Genomic DNA, 18,079 nt, shown 5'->3' on the forward strand with positions numbered 1-18,079 from the left:
ACACATTCATTCTTTTTCAGCCCCACAAACTTTGTGGCACAAAGAATGGTAACAATGATATGAATCCCCTATAATGAATATGAATCCCCTATTTTTGTATGGAAACACCAACCTTTACTGCAGTCCCTCCAGCTTTCCAGCACTACACCAGTCTGTGATCATATCTTCATCACCAGCCAAAGATGCTGTAACACAACATGGGATCTCTATACAGAGTGGGGACCTTTGGTTTCAGTAATACTTTTTCTGAGACAATTCTTAAGATTTCTTCTCGCTTATCTCCCATATCTCCCTGAAGACTCATGCCTACAGCAGATAACATACTTACATAAATTTAATAGATTTACAACAGTAATACTTCCCAACTGATTAACATAATTTCATTTTCCAATAGTAGCAATGTAGTCAGATTTATACTGCTCTAAACCAGGCTTGCGTTGTTGTCAGGCAATCTGATGGCAATTGTGGCACAAACTTATTTTCTTCTAGGACAAAAGAACGCATAAAATGTTAACTTGACCTACTGCATGTCCACCTGCAGGGCCCATAAAACATGACACTCACTCAAAAAATGTATATATATTATTCTGTCATTCAACAATACTTGAAGTGCAGGCTATCTTTTCATTTTGAAAGGCATCTGATAGCAAAGATGAAAAGTAAGCTCATAATGTGCAGTCTCTCATGTATAATTTCCCTGGTACATCGCCCTCTCAATCTGCAGTACTAATTCTATTCTTAAAACAAGCCTTTTTAATTGAAATGCTCTTGCTACTCTTCTGTGAATCCAAAAATTGTTATGCCTCATTGATATCCATTTACTCCAGTAATTGTTTCCTGAAGATAATAGATATTGCCTGTCTCCTTTCCTAACCATTGTGCCTCATAGAAAAGTGGAAATAAATATAACTAAAAAGATATCTTAGTGGAACATATTATAACTTTTTTCTTAATAAACAGCTTTGAGGTATAAAGTCTTTTTACTCCTTATTATAAGAAGATATTCTTCTCAGAAGACCATTTTCTATACAAAGGAAAATTAACAAAAGTGTCTATTTTAATTAATTAAATCCATATTTGAAAAAATGAAACATCTCTTTTCCAAATGGCAAAACAGTGAATAGTCAGTTATGAATATACTGAAAATCTTGACCATGAGACTAATATTGTAATTATGGAAAAGTACAATAGCCATGATTTTGAAAATAAAGAAGTAGAGTGAGTATGCCTTTAAATGAAAATATGCTCAATCCAACCTTCCCAGCCACAACTGAACTCCCTGTCCTCAAAGGGATATTCTATCAAACTCTTGCTAGAGATCAGTCAAGTTCCAGGACCCACAATATTGAAGAACATCTTGCATACAGCAAATCAAAAGAAGCAGCCAGGGAAAGAATCTCTCAGTGAATGCCAGTATATCTGATTAGTATTTATTTTAAGAGTAGAGATTTGGTCTGGGTCACTCTTCCCTGATTGTAAAAGTATGTTGTTTGCTGCAGTCTCAGTATTTAAGTCAATTCTGTAGACACAGTAGGAGAGAAGAAGCATCCTGATTGCAAAGAGATTCCTCATTGAGAATTCAGGAATAGTCAAATGCCCCCTTTTCTGAGCAACTCTAGATCTCATTGACATGAAATGAGCACAGATTCCCCAGCCATTTACCACACAGCTTCCCCTCTGGCTCTCATTCTCGTTCCCAAAGTCTGCCAGAGTATATAGTTGCCTGGAATTTATGAAACAAATGGACACATAGACAGGACTGAAAATTTGACCTGCTGCTATGGAGCATCTTGGGTTCTTTGCACAACAGAGAATTAAGCCTGTTTCCATTCCCAGAGTTTCTGATGCTGTCTTTGATTTAGAAATTGTACTTCCTAATTTATAAAGGCCGGAGGTCAGCCTTGTTATTGTACTATCTTTCCCACAAGCTGCCTTACTGTCTCTTTGTCACTGCAAACAAAAACACTGCATAGTGTTATTTTTCCAGCTCTCAAGATAACAACCATGACCACTTTAAGTACTCAGAAAGTGGAGGAAATATTTTATTTTGAAAAACTAATGAAAATTTAAATGACTAATAGCTTTACATAAATAATCTCTAGATCTCTTAGAACTTCACAAAGTGTCATCTTTGGATTAGACTTATGGGGAGCTACAACATAAAGAAGATAGTGAGATTTCTGAGAATATAAAACAAAGGTATGAAAAGAATGCTGGTCTCTTGTCTTCTGATCCAGTGCCACATTTACTGAATTAGGATAAATAAAGATTGCCACGTATCTCAAATTTGGTCCTCACCAGCCAAATGACATTTACACTTATGCTCAGAAACATGACTGGCATTCCTGTCAAGCTCCTAATGTTTTTAGAACCACAGCAACATTACGCTGCTGATTCGTTACTCTTCTGACAATGGCCAAACAGTGCAGAATACCAGATTCACAGATCTTCTATGCTTTTGGCTGGAGTTCTGAAGACAAAAATGACATTTCTTGAATACGGGGACAGAGTAGAACAAATTTTTGGAGGATACGTTTAATTAACATTCTTATTAGAATAGTTAACATCTCTACAAATTTGCACGAGTATAGTCTACAGCAAGCTGTATTTCTGGGGATGTTTATGTTCTGAGCTAAATCAGGCATTGAAATGCAAAAGCTATCAACAAACTAACTATCAGATTTCACTGACTGATAAAAAAGTTTTCAATAGAAATGGATACTGCTTTATAGCCCCATAACTCTTCTCAGCAGAAATAGTTCCTTCCATTTTCATGATTCAAGGTCATTGCCTTAGGCAAAGGGCAAAGTAAAGGATCTTGCCTGATACTTTGTATCAGTAGCTGCTCTGACGCTTTTTAGCTGGAGGGAGCCTCAACAAGAAATTTTACAGTAGCCTTCTGTAGGTACATGCACACACATATGCCTGGGTGCAATAGAGATTTGAGAGAACGGTATGATACAAAATAAGCAAACTGTAGGTTACTCCTTATGAAGAAAATAGTGACAAAACTATGTATTTTTCTGCCTCGCAAAACAGAATAGAAGATCATTACCTTTTCAACAACCGTGTGGCTTTCTCTTACACACCCTTCACATGCAGAGCCAAGCTGCAACAAGTCCATTTCTGCCAGCTGGGGACCAGCAAGTGACAGATGCACTGAGGGTTACTGCACAGGTAACATATTGCAACAAGTTGTTACACGATATAACATTGTTGTAAGACCTTTGCACTGTGCTATAGTTACCTCTGTTATACATTGGTGAAAAGTCTCCAGTGTGTTATGCCACAACCGCATGTCACCTAAAACTTTATGACCAAGAAAGAGCATAGCCAGGATCACGAATTTCTGCTGGGGACAGACCTCCACTATCCTCAAAGTAAGAGCTGCCTCTGCTTTATATGTTCGCGTATCTGAGACACATACTCTGTTTTGCCACATCAGACTTCTAACTATCACATGGATTGTACAACTGTAACAGAAACAACTGCAAGAGCGCGAATCGTCAAGAAAAGTCCATAAAATAGAGGTTGCATGATAAATCTGGTAAGAATTCATAATAACTAAGTATACTATATCATCTAAGAAACTGATGCAGGTATCAGGGATCTTATTATTAAAATGTTTTGAATATTAGTACCTCCCATTTATAATAAAATCTCACAAAACCAGAATATAACATAGCAAACCTTTAGTGTACCTACCTCAGTGTAGATGACTTTATGACACAAATAAACCGTTAGTTTCAGTATTACTTTTAGTTGGGGTTAGGTAGCTGCAGAGGCCCCAGATGGCTCACCTTCAATGTAAAGTTACAGACAGTATGAACATGACTCTGAAAAGAGTTAAGAGTCAGTGTATACTGCCATTATTCGACATGCTCTCCATAGGTTCATAGCAAAGAATAGTGTTAACAGGCTTATTTAGTTACATCCTGTAGTACAAGATGCATGTATGTTATCAGCCAATTTCTGGCATCGTCATTTTAGTGAACAAAACACTTTTAAATTCTAGCTTAAAGCAGTTTTCTAATGAAGATTAACGGTAGCATTCAAAAATTTTAGCATTGATTCTGGTCATATGTTTTTGCTAACTTGTGAATAAAACGGCATGTAGGTGAAGGAGCAACATACATTTAAAACAGAGATAGTAAACATACAAGCAAGCTGGCATGGGTCATCTTTATTTTATTTTTTCTCACTTTTTAAAAGTTAGAACAAGGTGGCTTTTAGAAATATTCTTCAAAACTTTTTTTAAAACCTTGCTTTTAAATAAATAGCAGTTAGGAAAATTCACCTCATCAGTTTCTTTGGAAAGCTGCAAAAGTGTCAGCAACAGTACTTTAATATTTATGAGATGTTTCTAGTGTGGTACTTGTAAAAGTACACAAGTAGTGTGGTTTGCAATTTCTGCTAGGCAAAGAATAAAAAATAATTCAAACCATAAAAAAATCAAAGAATTTGTCCTTGAATAACTTCTAATGTTATTTACCTAATAACGTGCACTAGTTTTTAATACATTGACTCTTTTGGAATATAATGAGCAAGACAGTTTTAATGTATTGGTTCTCACAGAAAGAGCAAGTTACCACTCAAAAGGGAAAAATAGTTATTAGTCCTTCTTAGAAACTATTCTCAGATGGACTCTTATTGAAGTCTGAGATTCTGATAGGTTTTCAAGCTGAAAGGAAATTTTGAAGACATTCTTCTCAGAATAAGTTAGAGAGAAGTCTAAAATATGTAGGTGCACGCTATGCAAGTATTACAGCACCTTAAAGTGGATGTGAATTACATTTATAGTCACATCAAGGTCTTTTTAATGAACTCAATAATGTGAAGAAGCCAAAAATAAGAATCTTGCCCTGTTTTCTACTTTTGAAAAAGTGTCAAGCAAGAACAGTACATGAAAGAAATAATATTCTCCCACCGTAGAATTATTCCTGCCACTTTAGGAATGATTGTGGGAAATACTGTGGGATATAGAATAAAATGAGAGACTTTGTTCTGCAGTCTTTAAAATTAATGTATTATTTTCAGTGAGCTGAATAAACATGTAAGTCAGACCCCTGAATATGTCAAATATAATATAAACATCATAAGACTTATGATGTCATTACAAAGAGACCTACCACATTTATTACTGTTGAATCACTTTAGAGTCCCCAAAAGTTACACTTATTGTACCTAAGCTGGCTTGATCTTTCTGAGAATCCAGGTTCAGGCCCATCCAAACTGTCCTGACAGTAGGTTCGTCGAGACCTATCTGTGCACAGTTCCTACGCATGCCCTGGTTTACACAGCTCAAAAAGCTCCTTCAGTCTGGACAATCAGTAGATCCTGCCCAACTTTCTTTTTTTCTCTCACAGAGGACTCTCCTTTGAAAAAGACTTTTTAAAAGGTTACTATCAATTTGTCTCTTGAGAGTATCAAGATACTTGGAGGTAGGAAAAGGAGCCCTATACATCTTTCCCTATTTCCAACAGTAGGAATCTGTGGCCACTTCTAAAAGACAAGGCTTACACAAGCCTTGGATGGAATATACACCTGTTATTTTTCCTCACTGCATTTTCTTTATTAGAGACTGTGATCTGGTTTTCCCTCTTTTTACACATCATCTGATTAACAAAGAGCACCACTGAGCACAACATCTGGAGTCAAGTTGGAGGAAAAAAATAAATAAAACCCAACCCAACAATTAAGTTTAACGTGAGCTATTCAGAGCTGTGATAGCTGAAGAGTCAGCTCTCAGAACTCTTTCCCCCCATCCCCAGAGAGATATAAAGCAATACCACAGTCAGCCAGGAAGGCACAAGTTAGACACTTTGCATCAACAAGTCACTACTTGGCTGACCCTGCAGTCTCTCAGCTATCTTGAGGGAATCAAGAAATAGAAGCTGCTCTCGTTCTTTTAACCTTTCAGAGTCTCACAGTCATTACAATAATGATTTTTCTTCTTTTCCTTTTTTTCCCCTGTTTATTATATTAAAAAGCTAAGGACATCTAAATCAGTGCTTCCTCGTGTGCTGCTATTTTGTTGCAAGTACATTTGTAGCATGAACAAAAAAGTTGGCCCCAAAGACATTATAGTATCTCTTCTTTGCATTTTTCTTTGACAATTAGGTCTATTCTTAACTACTCAAGTTTCATGTTTTTAGTGTTAATTTCAGAGATAAGAAATACCTATGTTTTTAATTACTGCTTATAATTATCAGGCCATAAATATTGTTAAATGCTCCTTCCAGACTTGATATATTCACAGATTAATCAGAAAATTTTCAATTTTTTCACTAGTGATCTTTATTTTTACATTATTCTATTTCTATAAAAACAGTTTTGTCCACAATAAGTTACCATTTCAGTTAACTGGCAAGTTCCACTTTTTTGTTCTCCCTTTGAACAGGACTAATGATAACTGTTGAAATATGCAGTAGACAGAGTGTCAGCTATTCAGTGTACTAGCAAGAAGTGTAGAATAGGTCTTATTGGAATGACTAGGAACAGTGAACCTGGGACTATGAAACTCTTGTATTTCAGCAGGAACTAGATCAGACAGTTACACAGGCAGATGTTGAAATCTGAGCTATGGACTCTCTGAAAGTAAGAAAACTACAACATCAGACTGCACAGCAAGACAGGGCAGAGAGGCAGAAGGGTGGCCCCATGCCCCGCTGCCCCCGCAGCCCCAGCAGCACCCTCTGCAGGGTTTCTGCTCTGCCAGTAGCGAGGCAGGACGGGCACACGAAGGATGGCAGGGGCAGTTCTGCCAGAATCTCCTGTCTTCAAGCCTCCAGGGCAAAGCCAGCAACAAGAGCTCAGATTTTATCCTCAGCACACTACAACCTCCATCCACATGCCCCATTGAACTGAGCAAGAGTCAGCCATTTTGGCAAATCAATAAATGAAAGTTATGATGTCTGAAAAGAATTAATATAAGCACTGACCTATTTGTGCTTGCTCCTTGAATACAGTCTGGAATGAAATAACCCTGTAACAGAAAATACTTCATGGACTTCAAACCTTTGCAACTTATTGAATACAGAAGTTTGTGAATGTGTAAGTTTTAAGCTTTTTAATTTTTTTTTAATAAACAGAATTCATGAATCAGGTGTGCTTTTTAATTCCTTTGAGTTTTATAACAATAAAGTTATACACTAGAACAGCAGACAAACAATCTTGTTTTCTTAATGAACAGTACAATAACACCTTTATATTTCTATGCAATGTTGGGCACCTACTTACACCATTTTATGATTTTAGTATGTTCTTTCTGACCAGATCTTTTTTCTTAATCGTCTTTGACTCATCTACCTGAATCCTAAAATCCCTTATCTGAAAATAACATAATTGCCACCCCTTTTATCCTAGTGACATAAACTACTTTTTCATTAAATGCAGCCTCTTTAAGGTGCACCTGTCACTTCTAGGTTTTTAAAAATCTTTTTTCTGTTGACCAGTATATTACTATAAACTGGCCTTTCTTTTCAAAGGTTTGGCCTATTTCTTGAGATTACTGCCTCTCAGAAAGTGTACTTGGAAGCCCAAGTTATTTTCACAGTGGTTAGTTATCCATTCCCAAAATGTCTGCGTACTTTGAGAGACTAACTATTCAATTCGGATTGTGAAAAGCAAAAGAACCACCCACAAAATGACCAGCCAGGTATTTTAGACATGGCTGCAGCAGATGCATAGAGATATTGCTCTCTGCTAGACTTTTAGCCAGTCCTACAATATAAGCAAATTTCAGGCCTGTCTAGGAATAAAATGACCTTACAGTGAGTCTGGTTTCCTACATATGATCTTGCTGAAGCATGTGTTTATTTAAAAGTTCCTATGGTATTTCTGGAAAATTTATTCACAAATCTTGACTGAAAAACTGGCTGGGGATTTCTTTTATAGGGCGCACATACTTTTTTTGCAACACTATTTCATAAATTTATCAGGAGCAGAAATAATGTGTATGAAGTCAGTGACTGTTCTAATTCACCTGGATAAATTGACATTTTTGTTATCTGCCATGTTTTTCGAATTTCTGTGCATTTTCTCTAAAGAACTGCAGACATAGTCCAGAACAAATTCCTGATCAATGTCTGGGACAATAGTAATGCTGAGAAACTTTCATGTAATGTAATAGGTGGACATTAGTATATCTGAAAACTTTAAATTAATATGTCGATTGATTAGTTAAGTCCTAGTTACTGAATGCCTAATTAAAATCAGGGTGAAAGCAGGTTAGGTATTCATGTCAAGATTTCATTTCTTTCCATTCTCAACTTTGAAAATCCCTCTGATGTTCACAAGATGCAAAATTGAGCACTAAGTATTTCCATAGTGTATGGAAGGGGGGAAGTGTTTGCAAAAGCTCTTGCACATTTCTCTGGAATGTTTGGATTGAAGTTGCATTATCCCATCCACATCTGCCTTTTCCATTTCGCGCTGAGTTTTACACCCCTGCCCTGTTCACCATGCTCTTTTATTTCTGTCTTCCATGTTCCTATTTTATGCTTTCTATTCAGATAACACAAGTAAAGATGTAATTGATTTTTTTTAAAAAAAATACCACTAATGCACCATTTCCTGCAACCTTTTCAATAAAAATATCCCTGGTATTTTCTAATTAGAAAATTCCACACTACGGTTGACCGAGTTTTCTGAGCCAGTTAAAAAACTCACATAACTAGCTATCTATACTTCATCTGCAAAATTAGCTTTTGTCTATGCTGACAAATACAGAAATATCAATTATTCTAAGCTTAACATTTCTTTATGCCTAATAACACCCATAGCATTATCCAGCCCTCAAGTTAAGTCAAAACCCCTCAGAATCTGTTTTCGTAATTCATCACGCTGGTCTCCCCTCATACAATAATCTTCAACTGGCCAAGTTGAATAATCTTGTCATCAACATTTTTTTTTTTTTTGCCATAAAACATTTTACTGTCTTCCATACTTCCATCATAGTGTTGATTATCAAATGCCTTTTTAGTATCCTCAGCTAGCTCATTATAAACCACTTTCCAGGCTTTTTTCTTAGCTTCTGTAAAATTAAGCAAGAGAGCCATGTTTACACACAACTCTTTCAGCACGCCTAAAAAAGCTTCTAGTGAGTATATTCTTCTTGTCCTCTGTATTATTTCCACATTTTGTTATTGTACAGAATACCTCCTTTACTTTCTGAATTCACATCTACTGAAAGCACAGAGTAGCATCGAAGTCCCAGTAGAGCCAGCAAAACTGTAGGCTTCATCAAAGCAAACAAGGTAAAGTTTATAAATTCCCATGAAAATTGATACATATGGAAAATTTATTGTTAATTAGGTTCAGAAGACTTGTGCAGAAAGAGACTTGAATCTTCAATGTTATGTTTATCTGTTACTGAGGCTTTAGTGTTTACTTTGCATCGGTCTGTTTACAATGGGTTTGTGGACATTAGATTAGATAGCAAAAAGATCTGGAAAAGCCTGGGAAAAAATGAACAAGTGACTTTTTATTTCTAGAAAACACTGTCAGTAACTTTCTAAGTTTTCTATGTTTTCTGTGACTACAAAATAGATATTATGAATAAGGTGGGACAAACAAGATTCAGCTGCTGAATAAAAGAAATCAGACTGAACCAACAATTTTTTTTCTTGCTATGAGATATTCTTTTTAAAACACTTACATGCAGGATAGTTCCTGCCCCTTTTCCCAGAGTCTGAAAAAATACATTAGAATTTTTTCTTTGACCTCTTAGATTTATGCCCTAACTCAAATATAAACATAAGACATTTTCATTACTATAGCTAATATATTAGAAGATCAAAGTTCAAACTTGCTTTCTTCTTGATTCACAGGAAATATTTGAACTAAGGTCTCCCACCTTCTGGGTAAATGTTCTCAAGGCCAACAAAGTATTTTGAGATAAGCACTCTCAGTTCTTCCCACTGGATCTGTTTCACTTGCTCTCATCAAGACAAAGCAATCAAGCCAATCTAGAAATTAGTGTTGGGAGAGGTTGTGAGCAACCAAATTCAAAATATAACTGTTTGTGGAAATTAATGTTTATTTCTGTTGTATACAGTTAGTTCTGTATATAAAGCATATTTTAGTTTTAACATCTTTTGACGTTTAATGTCTTTTCTATCTGTATGTAGAAACTGTGCATTTAATTCTGTAATTGTGCTTTGTATAATTATGCATTCATGTTAGGGCTTTTTCCTCCAAGGGCTTTGACAATAGTTAAAGAGAACTGAAATACCAGGTGTTAATGATAGTATGCAATAGGTGTTCACACTGTTAAGTAACTAATTTTGTGGATAAGCTCTAATGAATAATAAAATTTATCAGAGGACAGCAATTCTTGAGATTTTATATCTTACTGAGTCTTAAAACAAGAACAAAATTGTTCAACGCCCCAAACAGAACCTGAAGAACTCCTGAGAGAGCTAATTTAGTGATTTCTCTGTCGTGGAACAGATATGTTGAAGCTCGTTTGGAAATGCCTTAAAAAAAAAGATGAGGGAAAGATGAAAGACCAAAACCCTGGATATCTAATGCAGATATTAATTTATCAATACATTAATCTTTGACTATCTAGAAAGGTTTTTTTGCAAAAAGAATTGAAAGTAGCGCAGCAAACTACCCATTGTATGATAGCACTGATAGCTCTTCTGAGGATCCTTAACTACTTTGTACTTTGCTGCCTTGACCACAGGGACACCGGAGCCTAGTTCAAAAACAGATTCTCATAAAGATTCTATCACTGAAACAGGAATGCACAAATTGTAGAAACAGTCACAAGCCAAAAAGTATTGGCCCTAGTATAGGAAAGGAAAGCTGAATCAGGAATGAGATAGTGTGGGAAATAGTCCATACAGCTTTATTGTTAAATAGTTATGACCTCCTAAAGACAATGAAAGTTATGGTCTGGGGACTATGTCAGCAAAAGTAAAGCTTTGCTAAAAAGGAGTAATTTTCATGTTTCTGAACAGTTTAAGCTCAGTAAATTTTACCCTTTACCCTGTTCTACCACCTAGAGATTAAACTGTGAAAGCTATAGTGCAAACGGATTAGATGAAGAGTTCAGCAATAGCTTCAATCACTTTTTTTTTTTTTTTAAGTTTTAATGTAATTTAATGCCAAAAATACTGGTCGTGGTTTTGGTCTGACAGGAGAACAAGCAAAACCAGAAGTTTTCTCTAAACTGATAAAACCACCTTCTCTTCATGCATTTAAAAAGCCATTGGCCACAGAATTAAAAACTGCACTGTAGTGAACAACCATACCCTGGCAGACGGGTAAACTGGATGACCTAATAAGCCCTTACCGCTTCTAGTGTCCAAGATTATATGAGTAAACTCAACAGAGTATGTTTTTTTACTAAAATGCCAACTGAGGATGAGCTTATTTGGAAAATTATCATTTTTTTTGTAATAGAGAGGAATAATTCTTCATTCAGGCTTCTGAATTGTTGACACAGAATTTGATGGCACCCAGAGAAGTAGGCAGTGCCTACAGGCAGACCAAACCAGAGAGCTGTTTTGACTACATTTAGCAAACCCAATAAATATTTTGCCTATATGCCAGGGACGAAACAACGGATAACAGCATGGAACATCAACTTTTTCAATCATTTTAAATAGTCTGGGTCACATTTTGTGATGGTTCATTTCATATTTGATATAAATTTAGTGTCCTCCCTCGTTCTACTACTTCTATTAGAAATTTAAATTTATTACTATACTGTTATAACAGTGTGTGAAGACTGGTCACAATAATTCCTTACTAAGCTACTTGCCAAATTCCATCAAAATGCTTATTTCTATACTTCTTTACAGTACACCAACAAGATGTAAATGAAAGTCAAAACACCTTACAGTGATTTGGGAACTGCTATTTAGATTTGGAGTGTAAAATCAAATTAAACTATCTGTTTACATTTAGCTTAATTGTTTCACTGATGCTCTTGAGCAGCTGTTGTACTATTCCAACTGAACTTTCCATTCAGAAAGATGCTGGGGGTGTTCTAATAGCCTGGTTTAGAATCCACAGACTCACCATTTCAGGTAGCATTACATGGTAGATGTGTCAAGTCTATTTCTTGCTTCGTATAAATTTTGCTCCCCAAAAGAACTGTGCCTTCCTGAAGCCTAGGAAATCAGCTAATATTTACTTTGGATAGCTTTCATTGCAAATAAGTGATGTGGAAATCTTTAAAAAAATTTTTTTGAAAATTTATTAGATAGCAACTCCTTCAACTTTTGCTTGCTCCCTGATTTCTGAACAGTCCCGCTACCACAGGTGGATGTGAGCTGGCTAACACTACAATGGGCTCTCACTGGCACCTATCTCAATGTGAAGTGGAAACATTGCACCTGAATGAAAGAAATGAAAGTCTGAAGACCATTAGCAGGTGACAGAAAAGTGTGACAAATGTACAGTACTATGAGAATGGTAAATTAATGCAGTAATATTTTTTAGGTAAATATGCTCTAATTCAGCTCAACATTGTGTCATGGATGTTTTGTTTCTCTGAAAATTTTCTACCTGCTTAAACATACTGAAGCATTTCATCCTCAAGCACACAACATTAGACAGAGAGATGACTTGGAAAGGAGAATACTCTGGATTTCAGCAAGAGGGAGAGTCTGCAAATAAAATGTTCCACTGGCTACCTAGAACAAAACCTGCTTTCAGCAAAAGCTTATAGCGAACGATGTATTTCTGGACTGCATGACTGCTGAGGAAATAGCCCATCAGTTTTTGTTCCAAATGTCCAGAGTTTTACTAAAATAAGATGCTTTGGAACTGCTTGTGTCCAGTATGTTCTACTGTCATAATACTTCCACTTCCTACTGCCTGTATAGATAGTACTGGAAACATAAATTGAATGTTATAGTACTCTAAGGTATAACAGTCAGAATTCTGACCTCTCCCCTCAAAGGTCAGACAAGAAAAGAGCTACTAATATAGAATGTGCTATGGCTCATTCTGTAAGTGGTTTGGCTCAAAACGGGTGAATAACTTATTAGGCATTACCATTCCCAATTCCTACTTGCTAATTTTTTTCCATACTGCTGTAAATCAACAGTTTGGTGCCATTTTTCATATGTAAGCTTGGTGACATTGAATTACAACACCATATGCTGTTGGCAAGAATAATCATCTCCCACAAAGACAATAAACGGGTTCCTTTTTACAGATCTTAACATCCAACTGCCTTTTTTTTAAGTTTCTGTGCCATCATTGGGCCCCATGGAACAGATTCTGGATTGGAAGACATCAAGGTGAAGCCAATTTGCTCAGATGGGGCCATTCTGCAGTTGTGAAGAGCTACAGTGATGATAATGCCAAGTATAAAGTGTCCTCTCTAGAGACTGAGATGTGGGTTGTCAACATAAAATATGGCTACAGAAATAGTTGCTGCTGCTTGGTTTGGCAAGTAACATATTTACAGCCAAGATTTCTCAAAGATACTGACTTAGAAATCAAGTCTCAAAGTTTCAAAGTAATATGTTACTCATGTATCCTATGAAATAAACAGTTTAATTAATGCTGCCCTTGATGAATTTAAGGCGATATGATGTGGTCCTAAGGGACTGTAGTTTTAAACCCACATGGTTTCTTAGTGGATGTGAGATCCTACCCAAGGGAAAACATATTTTCTGATGCTGTGGGTAGCCCTAGATTTTATACTGAACCTTTTGTAAAGTTCTGTGTTACAGAAGCCAATTAAAAAATACATGTCTCAGCTTTGCTAGATAGTATTCTCACTCTCTTTGTCTCCATAGCAAAATAGCAGCTCCTTCAATTGGTACTTTTTTTGTTAGAAAACCCTTCTTCACAATGAATATAAAATGTTCAAAGAACAAGATATTTATTTATGATCACTAATGTAAGTATGTAAGAGTTGTCTATAAATTATACACAGATGCACACTTTATGGTCCTGAAATCAGGAATTGAAAGTAAATAAACAAAGAGGGTCACACATTATTACAAGGTTACTTACTTATCCAAAGTTCCTTAATGGGATAAAAGACATTAACTAATCCAATGGGTGATACTGCAAAGCATTAAATAGAGTGTCAGCATACCAAAATGAAAGGTGATATGCTACACTTCTAATTCTTGACTCCAAGCAGCATTACAGTAAGTGCTGATAGGTTAGGAGAAGAGATGTAAGCAATTCTAAACTAGAAGTGAGGGCAAAATAACAATTTGGCAATGGAAGAAGAGAATATATAAATAGCAGGGAATGGCAGACAATGAAAAACCCATTCCCTTAAAAATAACTTGTCACAATCAGTATTAACAGTCTCAACTAGTTATAAGGCTTATGTCAGTCTCCCAAAAGAAATGGAGCAAATTTTAAAACACAGACATGATATAAAGAACAAAAAGAGCCATTCCAGTGTCTTCTATTCAGGCAGATTAGACAAAAGTTTTAAAGCAAAATGTACTGATTGGTTAATTGGTAAGGAAACAGAAAAGGACTCTTAACTAACTTAGGAATTTCAGGGTATGAAATGCAGAAGTAATATATAACTGTTACAGCTTAGATACTTTTTGGAACAAGAATACATTACTGTGGAAAATTGAAAGGGCTGAACACTTTCATATTCTCAACTGCACATCATTTAACCAAAGACTGTTGGTTAGAAACAAAGAAAGCAAATGAATTACAGTAAATCATCATTAGCACTTTACTCCTGTACAGAATGAAGAGTATGAAATGGGTCCATTTAGAAAGTTAAAATAACAGACTGAAAAATCTATGCTGAATTACAGCCTTTGGAATGAATTAGAATAACATACTCTACATGTTTATGTGGTCTGTCTCTCGCTCTCTCTGTCTCCATAGCAAATTTCATCTGTTCTTGGCTTCTTTGCAGGCAGACTACTTGTCCGTGCCCTAAGCTGATGACACAAATTCTTCATTAAAAATGATTCTCCTCTCTTCTTTAACAGAAAGGGCTACTATTTTATTCTGTTTTTTTACATATTTTATTCTATTCTATTTTATTTTATTTTTATTCTATTGTGATGTCAGGCAAACATAATCATGAAAAACAATACTATGTGTTATATCTAAGCACACCAGTAACAGTAATAATGATCCTTTAAATGCACTGGTCTCATTTTTTTCACTGTAACTGTGCTGTACACAAGACCCTATGAAACTATAAACCTACTGCATGTTTTACCTCTGCAATCACAGATATATATGGTTACTATATTATATGCTTATACATATACTGTATAGCATATAGCTGATTTCCTTCATTTTCCTGTTTCCCTCAGAGTATTCTACAAAATGATCTGCTGTCATGAGACTTTGATTCCAGTTTTAAAGAACTCCGTAGTGAGAGGGACTACTTCACTGTGCTTGCAAAATATTTAATGTTCTTTGCTATGATAACTATTTATTTTTTATTTCTATTTTCATGTAACCCTATAATTTCCCAAAGGAAGCTATTAACATTTGTAAAGTTAAGTGAATAGTAAATACTAGATGCCTGCAATTTACAGTATGAATCACCTAATTCATAAATACTTCTAGTCATTTAACACTAATACAAACAGACTAGCATTCTCAGTGTAGCTTTACCTCATGAGGAAGCGAACATTGCAGGGAATCTAGGTCACGGGTTAGGGAAAAAAAAAAAAAAAAGCACTCTTCAGATAAAACATCCTTGTAAATACATGATGCAGAAACTCCAGCTCATGTATTACGTTAAGAGATGTTTCTACAGAATATCAGACAGTTGTGATTTAGCACTGAGTTAATTCATCTAACTGCTGGTTCACTACTTCATATTCCAGGTTCTTTTCTGTCATTGAATCTGTTATCTAGTCAGAAAAATATTTAACTTAACACTGACTTTTTACTGATGAACCATTACGCATCACAGATTTTTCTACAACATACAGTATGCGTTCCTTGCTTAATAAAAGACCATTATTTTGCATACACTGGATCAGACTAAACGTCCTTTTAGCCTGCTATTCTAATCTGAGCAGTGAACAATAGCAGATCCCTTGGGAAGAATGTAAGAACAGGGTAATTATAAAATGATACTCTCCCAGAGTAAAATCGCTTTTAGCAATTTACAGCTAAGGGATTTCCTGAGCCACATGTGGTGTTCTGTGTTTAATAGCTTCCAATTCTTTTTTTTTCCCCCCCCTCCTGTGAATCTTCTAGGAGCTTTCTGAATCTATGTAAAAGGTTAGCATTTGGAACATCCCATCGCAAGGTCCATGGCCTTGACAGTTTGTGCTGTGTTGAGCTGTGTGAAGAAATACTCCTTTTGCTTGAAACTGCCGTTTGCTAGTTTCATTCAATGCCTCCTAATTGTGGGCAGCACACAGCCTGCCTTTCTTTATCTCATCCATTCTACTCATTATTTTATAAATCACTACAATATCCTCCTTCACTTGTCTTCCTCTCAAGAGGAGGAGTGCTAGTGAAATCACTGTTTGACAATATATGCTCCAACAGCCTCCTCTTGCAACTTGGAGACAAAGGTATGAAATTGCTCTGTGCTCAAGTAACAAGGACCTGGAAAGCAACAGAACATTTCCCTTCCCTTCTTCCCCAAAAGATTTCACCTTGTCATCTTTCTGGTCAGTGTTTGGTACACAGAACACTGTGCATCATGCCAGGAATGAAAACTAAATTACACCATGACTTTAAAATAAATTTAGAACTTACCTTAATCAATGACAAGGAGTTGGGTCAGAAATGGACACAGAGGAGAAATGCCAGAATTTTTCATGTAAGCTGTGTTGGAACTTGTTCATTTCAGAATATGGAATGGTGTCTTGTGACTTATATTTTTATGTACTTTTAAAATTATAATGTAAGATTAAATATCCAGAAGTTCAGAACCTTTAAAAAACAGAAAGAGCAGTTTGGAACCATAGACAATAACCACTGGAAAAATCACTAAGTCCAGAATATTTTCTCTTGCAAACATTAGCTATTTTGGTTTTGACTGTTGGAAATAATTGGGCTGAAAAGGAACCAGCTAACACAGTCATCAGAAGATACTGAAACATAAACAATAATTTTCTAAAAAGAAAATCTAGTAAAATATATTAACATCCTTCAATCACATGCCTGCTGATAAACTATGAAGAGCAGAGGAAAATGGTCAGCTATATGAAATAAAATTACTCATTTAAAATGGACCTAAAGGTCACCCGCATGCATGTAATAAACTTTTAACTTTTCAAAATATAATCATACAAGATAATCTTGCCAGTATTAGCTAAAATAACTTCACACTTTTATATCATTAGGAAACTCATCCAAGATTAATTGGCTTGCATGATGGTGTATCTATATAATTTCTCTGTAATCTCCCTCTAGTAACTGGTCTTTGTAGACAGCACTTGCTTATGAGGAATACTGATACTATCTTAGGCAAAATACCCGAGGTTAGCTATCTAAGACATATTAAATTTGTTTTGAGGAGGATGAGGCAGACTAGCTCAGGCAATCCCAAAGTTCTGAAATTAGTGTGCACACTGACCTTCTGCTTTTATAAATGGATCTTTTGTGCAATGATTAAAAAAAAAGAATGTCCCCAAAATATGTGACTCTTGTTTTCTCTTACTACCCTCACCAGATGACATGCTTTTTCCTTTCCCTGTATTACAACACTTTAAGAACAAATTTGAAGATCATTTAAGCAGGATTTAGAGAGCTGTTTGGTATGGGGATCAGAGCACATTTAATTGTTGCCTGCTACATATTTCAGCATCATATAATCAATTCTTATAATCTATTTCTTTCAAATTGTTTTCCAGTACTTCATTTATATCTCACTATTTATAACTTCAGCCAAGTCATAAGTTAGAGCCTCAGCAAACTTCATTCCACCAAAGAATGACAAAGCTGTCCTGTCATGCCTTGTGTCTGTGAACCACCTCAGCTATATTAACTGTTGTGTTCACAAAGAGATACGGACATTTCAAACTCACAGCTTATCTATCTCAGCTCAGTTCTCCATTCTGGGCTCCACTGCATGCTCAGGGTAACAGTTTCCTGAGAGGTTTAAAGATAAAAATACTACATAATGGCAAAGGACTGCAAATTT

The sequence above is a fragment of the Apteryx mantelli genome, chromosome 6 (genome assembly GCF_036417845.1).
Source record: "Apteryx mantelli isolate bAptMan1 chromosome 6, bAptMan1.hap1, whole genome shotgun sequence".
Classification (NCBI taxonomy): Eukaryota; Metazoa; Chordata; class Aves; order Apterygiformes; family Apterygidae; genus Apteryx; species Apteryx mantelli.